This window comes from Pelophylax lessonae, assembly GCF_965119305.1.
Source record: "Pelophylax lessonae genome assembly, chromosome: 5".
In the NCBI taxonomy this organism is placed as follows: domain Eukaryota; kingdom Metazoa; phylum Chordata; class Amphibia; order Anura; family Ranidae; genus Pelophylax; species Pelophylax lessonae.
The window spans coordinates 459819744-459832614 of NC_138772.1; the positions used below are offsets into that span (position 1 = coordinate 459819744).

Genomic DNA, 12871 nt, shown 5'->3' on the forward strand with positions numbered 1-12871 from the left:
GGAGCCCGCCAACCAAGAAAGAAGACAAGGTTAAGATGGAAGCCCTGTCAGTTGTGACAGCCTGCCACTGGAGGGCTTCGTCTAAATGCAAGTTTTTCATAACGTGCTAGTATACAATGCATACTAGCACATTATGCCCTTAACTTGCAGGGTGGATTTTTATCCCCCTCCTAGACTTTACTATCACTTTAATGTGTGTCTTTTAAATGCACCTAGAATTCAGCTTTAAAGAACAACTCCAGGCATTAGCATGTTATACAGTTGCATTGGTCTAGCTCAGTGGTTCTCAACTCTGGTCCTCAGGGGCCCACTAACAGGCCAGGTTTGCAAGATAACTAAATTACATCACAGGTGATCTCATTTGCTGCTCAGTGATTGCAGTATTCTAGTCTGCATCTCCCCAAGGTAATACTTAAAATCTGGCCTGTTAGTGGGCCCCGAGGACCGGAGTTGAGGACCACTGCTCTAGCTTGGACCAATGTAAACTATGTATATGACATACCTGACTGATGGCACTTGAAGCTGGAAATCACTGACATAGGCACCGCTACTCCAGTGATCTCCACATGCTTCTTGGTGCCCTGCAGAGCAACTGGCCTAATGTATTGCGAACACACGATTGAGAGCTCAGCACTGGCACCATTCAGAGAATGCTTTGCATTCATTTCATTCATAAAATGCAAAGCATTCTCTTAAATTTGTGCCAGTGCTGATCAGCAGACCTTCTGTATTAACAATGTATCAGGCCAGCCACTCAGTACGGGACATAAAAGTATGCAGAGATCACTGGAGTAGCGGTGTCTACGTCAGTGATTTCCAGCTTCCAAAAAGGTATTGACCAGGTATGTCATATACAGTACATAGTTACTACGGTCCAAACTGGATGAATGTAAGTATGTAGAAATATATCTTGCCTGGAATTGTTTAACTTTTCATGCAAATGTCAAGCAAGCAAACCTCCATCGTTTGGTGGACAAAGCTACCCATTGCCAAGCGCCAGCAGAGAGGTTTAGGATGAGACTTCTGTACAGTATACTTGTAGAGGTCTGTGAAGTATTCATTTATTCAGGTCATTATACAGCTAGTAGTAGTTACATTCAATTGGACAGGTTTTGTAATGTTGAAAATGTTTCAAGGCTTCCCCAAGCCACAGCTTGAGTTCTAATGAGTGTCTAATGGGGTGCGTTCCTGGTGCTCATTAGAACTGAAGAAGTGGCTTGGAGAAGCTATGAACATCTTTAACATTACAGAGCAAGTCCATTTGTATGAAACTATTTACTACTAGATATATTTATGGATCTACTGACTGTTTTCACATGTGATCTACTTCATGTTAAATACAGTAAAGCACGCTTTATAGAAAAGTACTACATCCTTAGCTTGTCCAGAAGCCCTGACAATAAGGGAGCTCATCTTTTACAACCATTTGTTTCAATGTTAACTGGTAACAAAGCCAAATGGTGGTCAGGTGATTTATTTTCTAGCTCACAGTTTGCTGCAAAGCATCACCAAATGCGACACTACAACCACCTGTTAACCACTTTACCACCGGAGGATTTTGCTGTCTTCCGTCCAGGCCACTTTTTGCGATTCGGCGCTGTGCGACTTTAACTGACAATTGCGCGGTCGTGCGACGCCGTACCCAAACAAAATTTACGTCCTTTTTTTCCCACAAACAGAGCTTTCTTTTGGTGGTATTTGATCACCTGTGCGATTTTTACTTTTTGCGCTATAAACAAAAAAAAGAGCGTTTATTTTGAAAAAATAACAATATTTTTAACATTTTTTTATATGAAATTCCCCCCAAAAAAATGTAAAAACCAATTTTTTTAAAAATTTTTTGGCCAATTTGTTTTCTGCTACCTATGTTTGGTAAAAAAAAATCACAATAAGCGTATTTTGATTGGTTTGCGCAAAAGTTATTGCGTTTACTAACAAAGGGAAAGATTTCTGTCATTTTTGGTGTTTTTTTTTTTAACGCGTAATGGCGGCGATCTGCGATTTTCTTTGCGGGACTGCGACATTGCGGCGGACAGATCGGACCCTTGACTGACATTTTTGACACTTTTGGGGGTACCAGTGACATTACTGCAGTAATCAGTGCTATAAATATGCACTGTTACCGTAAAAATGACACTGGCAGGGAAGGGGTTAATTTTATTGGAGAGGGAGGGGTTAATGTATGCCTGGTGCTTACTGACGTGTGGGGGGGGAGGGGACTGAGTGAGTCATGGACAGATCGGATGTCCAGCTATGCTGAACAGTCCGATCTGTCACTCCCTATCACTATGGAGATCCGCCCGCTTGTGTTTACACAGGCGGGCGGATCTCCACACTAGATCCCCGACGATCGGGGGAAGAGCGGCGGCGATCGCCGCTGCTCCTCCCCTGGCCCGACTCCCGCTGTGACTGAAAACAGCGGGAGCGAGCCTCCGGCGGCGCGCAAGCGCCGCCCAGAAGGGGGAGTGTCTGACGACGTAGTACTACGTCGTCAGACGATAACGAGCCACTCTGCCACAGTAATATTACTGTGGGCGGTGGTAAAGTGGTTAAATAGAGAAAATGTAAAGAGAATGGCCATAAGGCGCAAGAAGGGACAAACTGAGAAGTTTTTATATCAGTCACACAGTAGAGAGTACACAGCACCATTCTCATCAGTTCCTGTCCCCGAAGATCAGTCTCCTGATCATCACACGCATGTTTACACAAGGCCATATTTTACACAAGACCATATTTTTTTTTTTTTAAAGGAAGCCAAAAACAATTTGTAGCGTGGTAGGAAACCCCAGGACCCAGAACCCCACAGACACAGGAAACCTACAAACTAGATATTGTCTCAGGTCAAACCTGGACCCATTGTGGAGTTCTGCAAAGCAAGTGTGTTAACCAATGATAGATGGAAAGTCAGATCAAAAGTAATTTTTTGTGATTTAATTTAATAAATCTAGGTTACTATTCATCACTCTGCAATACAGGTGGATAAGATAAGATTCTAGGTAATTGCAAACCAACTGGTTTATCCAGTATAGAAGTAAACAAGCACCACAATGGTATGCAAAGTGTAATAACCCAAGGCAACTAATTGGTTTATCCAGTATAGAAGTAAACAAGCGCCATAATGGTATGCAAAGTGTAATAACCCAAGGCAACTAAATCAATTTCAGTCAAAGGTAAAGCTGACCATAGATGGATCAAAACTTGGCAGGTTTAGTAAGAATCAGCTGAATTTCATTCAATGTGCGACCACTCCTGGGAATGTTGGAAAATGTTTCTTGATTCAGCAGCTGCAGCCAATGGGATGCAGCTGCTGCTTAATATATGTTGACAGCAGAGAGACCCCCACTGCAGAATGAATTACATCAGCAGGGAGGATTCCTCTTATCCTCCTTGATTGTATAGATGGAGGAATAAGTTATTTTTTTGGGTTCAAATTCTTTTTTTATTGTTAAATTGGACGTACAAAGATTACAAGTACAAACAGAAAATCACCAGTATAGGATTATCAGCAGTCTAAAAAACATTTTTCAGTATAAAGCAGCATTAGATATACAGTCTCAAAGCCCAGACTAATCGCAAATGTACCAGTAACCTAGTACGATGGGGGAAAGAGCAACTGTCATGCAACATGAAATTCAGTTAGTGTATTATGTGTGTTTTAACTATCCCTTATGTATCATCACGGAGAAAAGTAAAAGGCAACTATGTAAGGAAATTGGGGTTGCTATGGAAGTAAGCAAAGTAAAAAGAGGAATAAGATAAGTTCAGGAACACGCCATCATAGCCGAGGAGGATTGGGGTTCGGGTCTTGAGTCCAGACCTGAAATTCGAAGGAGTAGCGGAACAGGAACAACGTGGTCCAGGTGTGGGAAAATTAGTCCTCCCTTCCTGTGCCAATAAGTGTTCCAGGTTCCTTATGGAGTCTAATTTGATTACCCGTTTCCCAGGGAGGGTACAGCCGTGATTTTTCAGTGGCAAAGAATGACTGCCCTAGCTGCTGCAATTAGGTGTCTGAAGACATCACTTTTAGCGGATTTAAAAGGATACGGGGATCATGGATAGAAGAGTTATCCCGGGTGAAGCCTGGATAGATGTTACCATGACTTCAGTAGAGGTCAAAAAGTTTTTCCCAGAATGACCACATGGGTGGGCAGCCCCACCAAATATGGAGTATGGTGCCCTGCTAGGTTTGGATACCACCAGCATGCGTCAGGTATTGTGTGATTAAAGTGGTGGAGTATCAAGGGACATCTCTACCATCTGGTTTAACTTTTCCTGCATTTTTGTGGTTGGGAAAATTTGTGGGTCAGGGTAAAACACTTTTGCCAGTCTGATGGGAAAAAAGTCAGATTTAATTCATTTTCCCACGCCTGTGTGTATGAAGGGAGGCCTGGATTCTTTAAGCCTTCTAGATGCACTCATAGTTAGGATAAGAAGTGATGGAACCAGTCAATGATTTATGTAAAAAGTCCTGCTGGATGGTACAGAGAAGCATCAGGGACCCCCCAGAAATGGATTCTGGGACGGGTTACACTCCAAATGAATTTAGAGAACAGAATGGTGAATTTTTCAGAAATACAACGAAAGGAGGCGGATCAGGGTCATCTGAAACGGGTATAAAAAGCAAGGGATTATATCCATCTTGAGGACATTGATCCTATCAAGCTACAAGAGGCATTTGGTTGCGTAAGATGTTAAATCTGCCTATGGAGTAGTGGGGAAAAGTTTAAGTCAAAGACTTGGGGCAGGTCCTGTCCACTCCGCTGTAAAGAGCGGACAGGTACAGAGTCCAGCTCTCCTCTATAGGGAAAAATGGTGTAAATGGGCCACCTGTCTGCTTCCATCTGATGAGATCTGCCAGACGGATGAAAAAAAGGACCACCATCCGTCTGGATTTTGAAGGCAGGATCAGATCGGATTGGATAGCGATGGATGTGTCTGCTGACATCACCTACTCCATAGGGGAGACTGCAAGATCCGATCAGGTCTGTCTGAAAAATTGAGAGGCGGACTTGAGCGGACAGCCCAAGTAAAAGGGGCCATAGAAGTCATTTTTAGGTAAACATTTCTATCCAGTACACTACAGTAACATCTGAACCCAGGGCTTATGCAGCAAGCAAATTCTTACCACCTGAAAGTTGGATCTCTGACAATGCCCCAGCAATGCAATTTGGGCTCCTACCTATAGGTTCTATGATGGTTGAACTGTCTTGTGGGATGTGTGAAGACATTTTTTTAGGCTAAGCTCTTTTACTTGCAGCCAAGTTGGTGTTTTTCTAACCAAACACCATTGGCCAGATAAACTAAGATGAGCAGTTGTTGAGGAATGCACACTGCTGGATGTGACATCTTTTTTTGGTGCATTAAATGTCAAATAAACTATAATAGTGCAGTGCATAGTAGCAAATCAACTGTCTGGCGCCATCATCCTCTTGGCACACCTCTATTGCACAAAATATTGACACAGCCGGGGTTTTTAATTAGACAGCACACTAATTACATCTTTCTTTTCAAACCCTTGAAACAGAACTATTGTTTGGAGAATCCAAACAAAAATGTTTCCAAGTACCAAATATCTGTCTCACCACCAATAATTTATCCTGCCCGATACTGTATGTCTGGGGGCTCCTGGCAAATTGTTCCTGCATGACAGTGATGTTTACCATTCTCCATAGACTACTGACAAATTCAATATACAAACTTAACTACAACTACTAGGACATCTGTCATTCTGTGAATAGTGAATTCGAGAACATACGCATGCCAGAGGAATCATCAAAGTCTCCACTACATATAAAATGTTTTTTAAAACAATACTCAAAAAATGTCACAAAAAAGGTTTTAGAACAGTAAAAGGCATGAAGTACGAATAAACAAAAGCAAGCTAATGGAAACACACTGCACATTTTAATACAGTATTAAAGATTTCAAAACAAGTTTATCAATAAGTGAAGGACTTAAGTTGGTATCTCAATATGCTTTTAAGATGTGAAAATACCTGCAACAGACACCTGTAACATAGACTCTGGAGCACAGATTAATGTAGTCAGACACTAGCTGGAATTTTTTAGGCGCACTAACTTTTTGGAACCCGTCCTATTAAGCTGGCCATCCATTCTACAGCTTTCATATTCAATTTCCTTTAGATTTACCTTCAACTATGTAGTAAAAGGGACTGCCTGATTGCATACAAACTAAAAGAGTTTAGGTTTGACCTCATATTACATGGTTTTGGTAAATCTTAAGGAAAATTGTACAATTGTATAATGTATGGCCAGCCTAAAAGTCTAAAAAACATGCTCTGTGGTTTCTTAAAAATGCTTGGCTTCTAGACGTGTCCGACTGGCTCACTACTGTCAAATAATGTGTCCATGCTAGTCATTGATACTTAGAAATGTGACTATTGCAAAAAAAACATCTTAAGGGCAGACCTACTGGGATTCTTGGCTTGAATCCTTGCCATGAAACTATCTGCATGGAGTTTGCATGTTCTCTCTGTGCTTGCATATTTTTTCTCCAGGTACTCCAATGTCCTCCCATACTCCAAAGACATACTAATAGCCTAATTGGCTCCTGTGTAAAGTGGCCCTGGTAAGTATGTAAGCACCTAAGATAAGGACCTTAGATCGTAGGCTCCTTGAGGCAGGGACTGAATTGAATGTACAGTCTCTGCATAAAATTCCCCATACTATATACATACATGTAAAAAAAAAAAAAAAAGTATATATGTAACAAAAAGTCTCTTTGCTATACCCTAGTATCTTTGCTTTAGATACCACTACAACAGTTCTTAAATGTCATTCATAGTGAATTCGACCCCTCCTCTAAAAATTGGCAAACTAGAAGTTATTTTGTAAATTTGTTGAAGGCTTTCAATGTAAAGCTGCACCCCACTTTTACTACAGTGTTGCAAAACTTTACAAACACCGGGGGTCAGTGCCAAGAAGTCGTGTTCATGCTGTCCGTAGGAATGCATGTTTATACACCTTAGGTTTTTGTTTATTTTTTCATTACTAACCTGCGTCCGTGTAATATTTGTATTTTTCCCTGCATTCGATTCAATTTCTGCCAATTAACAATGTATTCCTGAATTCAGGGCCAACACTGACAGCAGCTTAAGAAACATAATCTAAAGCTTTTAGGTCTACACAATTCTGCGGTATCTGGTGACAACACTAGACACACCAAATCAATCGTTTGTAGGGACAGTCACACATTTTGAAGTTTTTAAATTAAATGTTTTTTCCTGTTTTTTTTTTTTTTCTTCAATGATCAATAACATTTTCCTACCTAATCCTATTGTTTTCTGCCTTAAGGTAGGCATAAAACAAAAAAAAGTTCTAAAACAGTCCATTAGACCTGCTCTGCCAGGGCTATAATGCGGTTTAGCATGGTGAATACATGGCTTTGGTACATGTCTCCAGTGGCGGTGTCCACACATTGTCCGCTAGTACACAGGACAACCAATAGGTCTCATTACACCATATAGCATGCTGTGACTTCTCTATACAATGTGCTCGCTTCTCTCCTATCAGCCCCAGTGCTGTGCTATTGTGATCTGAAGCACATGTTCCTCCAAAGCATATTCCTCCGAGCTGCAACAATCCAAAGCGTTCTATTACACACAGAAGGCAAAGCCAACACTTACCCGGATCTGGGAACTTCTGCCTGGGCTGTAAGGACCTCTAACCGGAGACCCCTGTGAAAGAGTCAGGCTTTAGAAATGCCTCCCAGCTAATCCACCATCAGACTGGAATTTAAAGATTGCTGAGAGCTGGGTCACAGTTTGAATCTGCATGCAGAGCACACAGCGCTTCCTTATTAGGCGGCCAGCTTGTTTCATGAGCAACAATGCCTCCTCTGTCAGATCACAGTACATTACCACAATGACACGGCCCCGGCGTGCACAATTTAACTCGCTCCCTGCCACACAGCCAGGGGTTAACTTTACAGTTATTCGCAATGCGGAAAAAGCACTCCAAATTTTTTTTTTTTTGTGAACTCCCTCTTCTATTCTGTCTTGTTTATAGCAAAAAAATGTTTTAAAGAATAGTGCAAGTTCTCCTTGCTGTATTACATGAAATCATTTATATACTCTCCATTTATAAAATGTCTGCTTTTTCCTATTGATATACATACGATGAGGACTGATACCAATAGCTTTAAAGTGACCCTTTCTCAAAAATAATATTATAGCATATTTGCTATATTGTAAAGCAAGGATATAATTACCTCTCCTGCTACATGCGCTGCCAAATGCTACTTTTGCTCTCATCTGGCAGATTTATTCTACAGGTCTCCTGCAGCACTCATTGGTGTCTCCAAATCACTACAGGATACAGTAATAAGAGGGAGGAACCATTGAGTGTTGCAGGGGAGGTCAGCAGTTCCCCATTCCTGATGAAGAATCTCTCTGGATCAAAACACGGGTTGGCAGCACGGATGGCAGAACAGGTATATATATATATATATATCCATATCTATATATATATATATATATATATATATATATATATATATATATATATATATATATATATATATATATATATGTGTGTGTGTATTTATGGTAAATATAAATATATATATTTTATTTTATTTTTGTTTACAAATTTTTACTAAATAAAGCTTGATTAACAACATAAGAGGTAACAGGTATGGCATATTTCATACATTCAGAACAACGATTGGTGCTTTATAAAGCCAATATCTGATTCAATAATGATCAAGTTGGCCATTTTCTATTTTTTTTTTTATTTATTTATTTTTTTTTTTTAAGTATTGCAGTTTTTTATGAATGCTGGAAAGCTGAATCACACGCTGGCTCCTTTTATATTACAACAGCGCTGACAATTCAGGCATTGCTTTACTTACTGTACATTTGGGGCAAGTTCACATCAGAATAAGGTATGGGAAACTCTCTTTCTATGCGGGTTTCCCACACAGTGTTCAAAATGCACTGCAGTAGCAATCTGCAGCAGGTGTCAATATTAAAAGGAGGCGAAGTACAGCTCGTTTGGCTGTACTTCTCCTGTGGATCACAGGAGTGCAGTTTCTTCTGCACTCCTGTGACCCGTTTTCAGCCAATAGCAGGCTGAAGCCTGCTGTCAGCTGATGCCACTGAGATGGATTGCGACCATGTGTTTGGGATCCACCCAGATACCTGGACCGACAGCTGGATCAGCCTCTCAGCAACAGCGGTGACTGATAGCTTATGGAGCTCTAAGAACCAGGCGATCAGTGGTATTTGATCGCTCGTTTCCCTTTTTTTTTTTTTTTTTTAGAGTCAGCAAAGGACAGCTGCTACATCTACCCAAGTAAGTATGATTTCTAAAAAAAATTCCCAAACGCCTCTTTTAAATTAAAGACACCCCTAATCAGGTTGCCAGTGCAGTGCATTGACCTGCACTGGAGCACATGGTACAAAGGTATCATGCAATGCACTTGCAGGGAGATTCTCAAAAGAAGTGTATGCACTTTTGGTTTGGTGCTGTGCAATTTCAGCTAACTCAAACTGATTTTGCTGAAATTGCACCGCACAGAACTGCATGTGAATCGCACGTAGGGCATTCCTGTGCAATTCCCGACGTGAACTGGGCAGTATATCAATCCTTAAAATCTAAGCTCACTATGTAAACATACACACAATTTTGACATTTATCCTACCAACATGTCTTTGGAGTGTAGGAGGAAACCAGAGTACCCATACAGACACCGTGCAGAAAGTATCCTGACAGATTTGAACCCAGTGCTGATAATATAAGCAGTCACAGTGCTGCCTTCTTATATCAAGCAAGCTTGGGACATTCAGCAGTGAGAGAATCGTTAAACTTACATCATCCTCCGGAGTCATGCCCTTACTACCAGAACCAGATGTACGTTGCCCCCTTGCTGTTCTTTTACTAGTGGTTTAGTTTCAGTATAGTTTGACAGAGTCCCTTTCACAAGTGATAATGAAACCTAAAATAAAAAACATCCCAATCTAAAAAAGTGCCACTGCAGTCATTACAGAACCAAATGGTGGTGTCATGCTGCCATCAGATTCTTTTGTATAACTGAAAACCTAAACAGCTGAATGCTATCTGATACGGAGTGACACCTTTGCACAGATACACACGTTTGAGTTTAGTGAGCTACAAAAAGAAACGCACAATCATGGGAGAACATACTAAGTCTATGCAGATAGTGACTCTGGTAGGAGTTGAACCCAGAACCCCAGCGCTGTGAAACAAAACTGAAACTGCCAATGTACTCCTAAGAAGAACAGTACATGTTGACTGTAAATACCCATACAAAATCCACCATCTATTTTAAAACCTGCACTGGAAAACAAACTAACCCAACGGAGGGTAATGTGCCATATGATAGATCCAACAAGGACCTCTGCTAGTCCCACTGCCTCCCACCAAATGTTTTCAAATCTTTGACTTGGCTGTCAGTAATAGCATATGGTTAGGACTATTCATATGTCCCTGAAACAAAAGATGTTATTGATAATACAGGTAAGGAGTCACCTTGTAGTGCCTGCTATTCGGACCAGAACTTCTAAAATCATTCAAATGACAGGTAAATGACAGGATGATCAATAATAAAAAGATAAAACCCCTCTCTTTCCCTTTTAAGCCCCGTACACACGTACCGATCGTCGGCCGAACGATCGGCTGTCTTTTGTCCAGGGCTGTTGTGTCTGTTGAAAACTGCAAAAGACTGCACACAAATTTTGTCGGCCAACAACAGCCGACTGCAGAAGTGAGGTCATGTGATGGTTAACTTTCCGTTTTTTTTTTCTTCTCTGAGCATGCCCAGTCTTGCTAATCTGCTGTCTGTCGGCCGAAATCTGTACTGACTGGCGAACAATCGGCCGTTCTGGTGTTGGCCAACAAAAATTTTAATGCTTGCACGACAGATTCTGTTTGGCCGAATATGCGCTGTCGGAAGCATCATACTAACAAGCCTACAATCGGCCGATCGGTCATCGGCCGAATATTTACGGCCAACAATCGGTACGTGTGTACGGGCATTACTTTGAATAAAGATCATCTGCAACCTTTCAGAGAAAGCAGCAGGACCCCAAATCTAAATGGCTCCCCAATTTCTTTTGCATGATTTAAGAAGACATCCACTAAAACCATAACTAGAAATCATTAAATCTCTGATCTTATAAGAAGCAACCATCAAGCGTCAATAGGATTCCCCATTATAAAGGCAGAACACTTACTTCTCTGTGGTTCTCGGCTGTCAATGTACGAGGCCAGCTTTGGTCAAGGGTCTCCGGCAGGGAAGGAGTTGACAGCTCTCTGTTGTGTATTCCCCCGGTAAACTTGACTCATGGGAACTGACAAAAGCTCACAGTGCTGGCAATCAGCAGCTCATTCAGATGCAATTCCCAGATGTCTGACAACTTGGTACATCTGAAAACCAAATGGCATATCTGAACACATCAAATGTTTCCTCCCAACACAGGCACACAGACATCACAGCCCCATTCCCATGACACTATATCACTAATTCAAGTTCCATGATCTTGGTTTAGGACAGCTCTAATGCAGGAGAAGCTAGTGAGGGCGTTCGTCTACTATCTCAGCATTGCTGTGCTTGTTTGGATTCGTTGTTTTTTCAATCAGCCACAGGTAACATGCAAGATCAGGGGTGTCAAACTCCATTTTATTGCAGGCCCCATCAGCATTATGGTTGCCCTCAAAGGGGTGGTTGTTTCTGTAAGACTATATAAATGTATATACAGTAAAACCTTGGATTGCGAGCATAATTCGTTCCGGAAACATGCTTGTAATCCAAAGCACTCTTATATCAAAGCGAATTTCCCCATAAGGAATAATGGAAACTCGGATGATTCGTTCCACAACCATTTATTCATAAGTCCTTCAGTTTATAGTCCATATAAAAAGATCATAACATTGCGATAGGTTGTGTAACCATAAAATGTCCATCCACAAATAGCCGCTTCCATAAGGGGATTAGAGGCAATATCCAGCAGGAGCTACAGAGTATCAAAGAGAAGAGAGGCGTCTCTAAGTGTAGCAATATGATTCCATTTAATGAAGGTACAACATTTAGCAACTCACATGGTTGATGAATAAAACAGGCACTTCTAAGTATGCAGGCATCCGGGGTAAAGCTGTCTACATAGACTATCTTCTGCACCGCCGGCTGCCAGTCTGTAATCCTGCCTGGGAAGACCACCCTGCAGTAAAGCGATCTGAAAGCGAGGGGCAGCATGTAAGGGATAACGTACATGGCGGTGAGGGTGGTCTATGTGGACAGCTTTAGCCTGGATGCCTGCATACTTAGATGTGCCTGTTCCAATCATCAACCCATGTGAGTTGCTAAATGTTGTACCTTCATTAAATTTAACCATATTGCTACACTTAGAGGCACCTCTCTTCTCTTTTATACTTAGCTGTGACTTAAGACTACTTGTATATCAAGACATCGCTTGTATATCAAGTCAAAATTTATTAGAAAATTTTGCTTGTCTTGCAAAGCGCTCTTAAACCAAGTTACTCTCAAACCAAGGTTTAACTGTACTCTTTATCTTTACCATATTAACCACTTGCCGCCCGCCGTCGAAACTAAGTGGGGGTACGTCAGTTGCAGGATTGGGCCAGCAGTGCGCTGCCCCCCCTTACTAATGCGAATGTGTATCACCGCATTGTGGCGTGAATGGACAGTAAAAGGGGAAATCAATAAAATATATAGGTTTTGAAGGAGTGTTTGATTTTACCTTAAGTGCAATAATTCATTACCAGGAAAGGGTCACTAATGTGTAAGAATCTTTCATCAAAATCTAGGGATTCAATAGTGGATTGCAGACAGAAGGCTAAATTGTAGTGATTTCAGAAAAACTGGCGGAAGA

General features: G+C 41.3%; 1 protein-coding gene across 1 annotated transcript in view; it reads right to left on the reverse strand.

The window, feature by feature from the left end:
* Window positions 1-7828, reverse strand: part of PAG1 (phosphoprotein membrane anchor with glycosphingolipid microdomains 1) — a 132271-nt gene extending 124443 nt beyond the window's left edge. Inside the window, exon 1 of the mRNA XM_082258005.1 lies at window positions 7646-7828. The gene's annotated coding sequence lies outside the window, so the exon portion shown is untranslated. The remainder of the gene's footprint in view (window positions 1-7645) is intronic.
* Between the last annotated feature and the right edge of the window lie 5043 nt (window positions 7829-12871).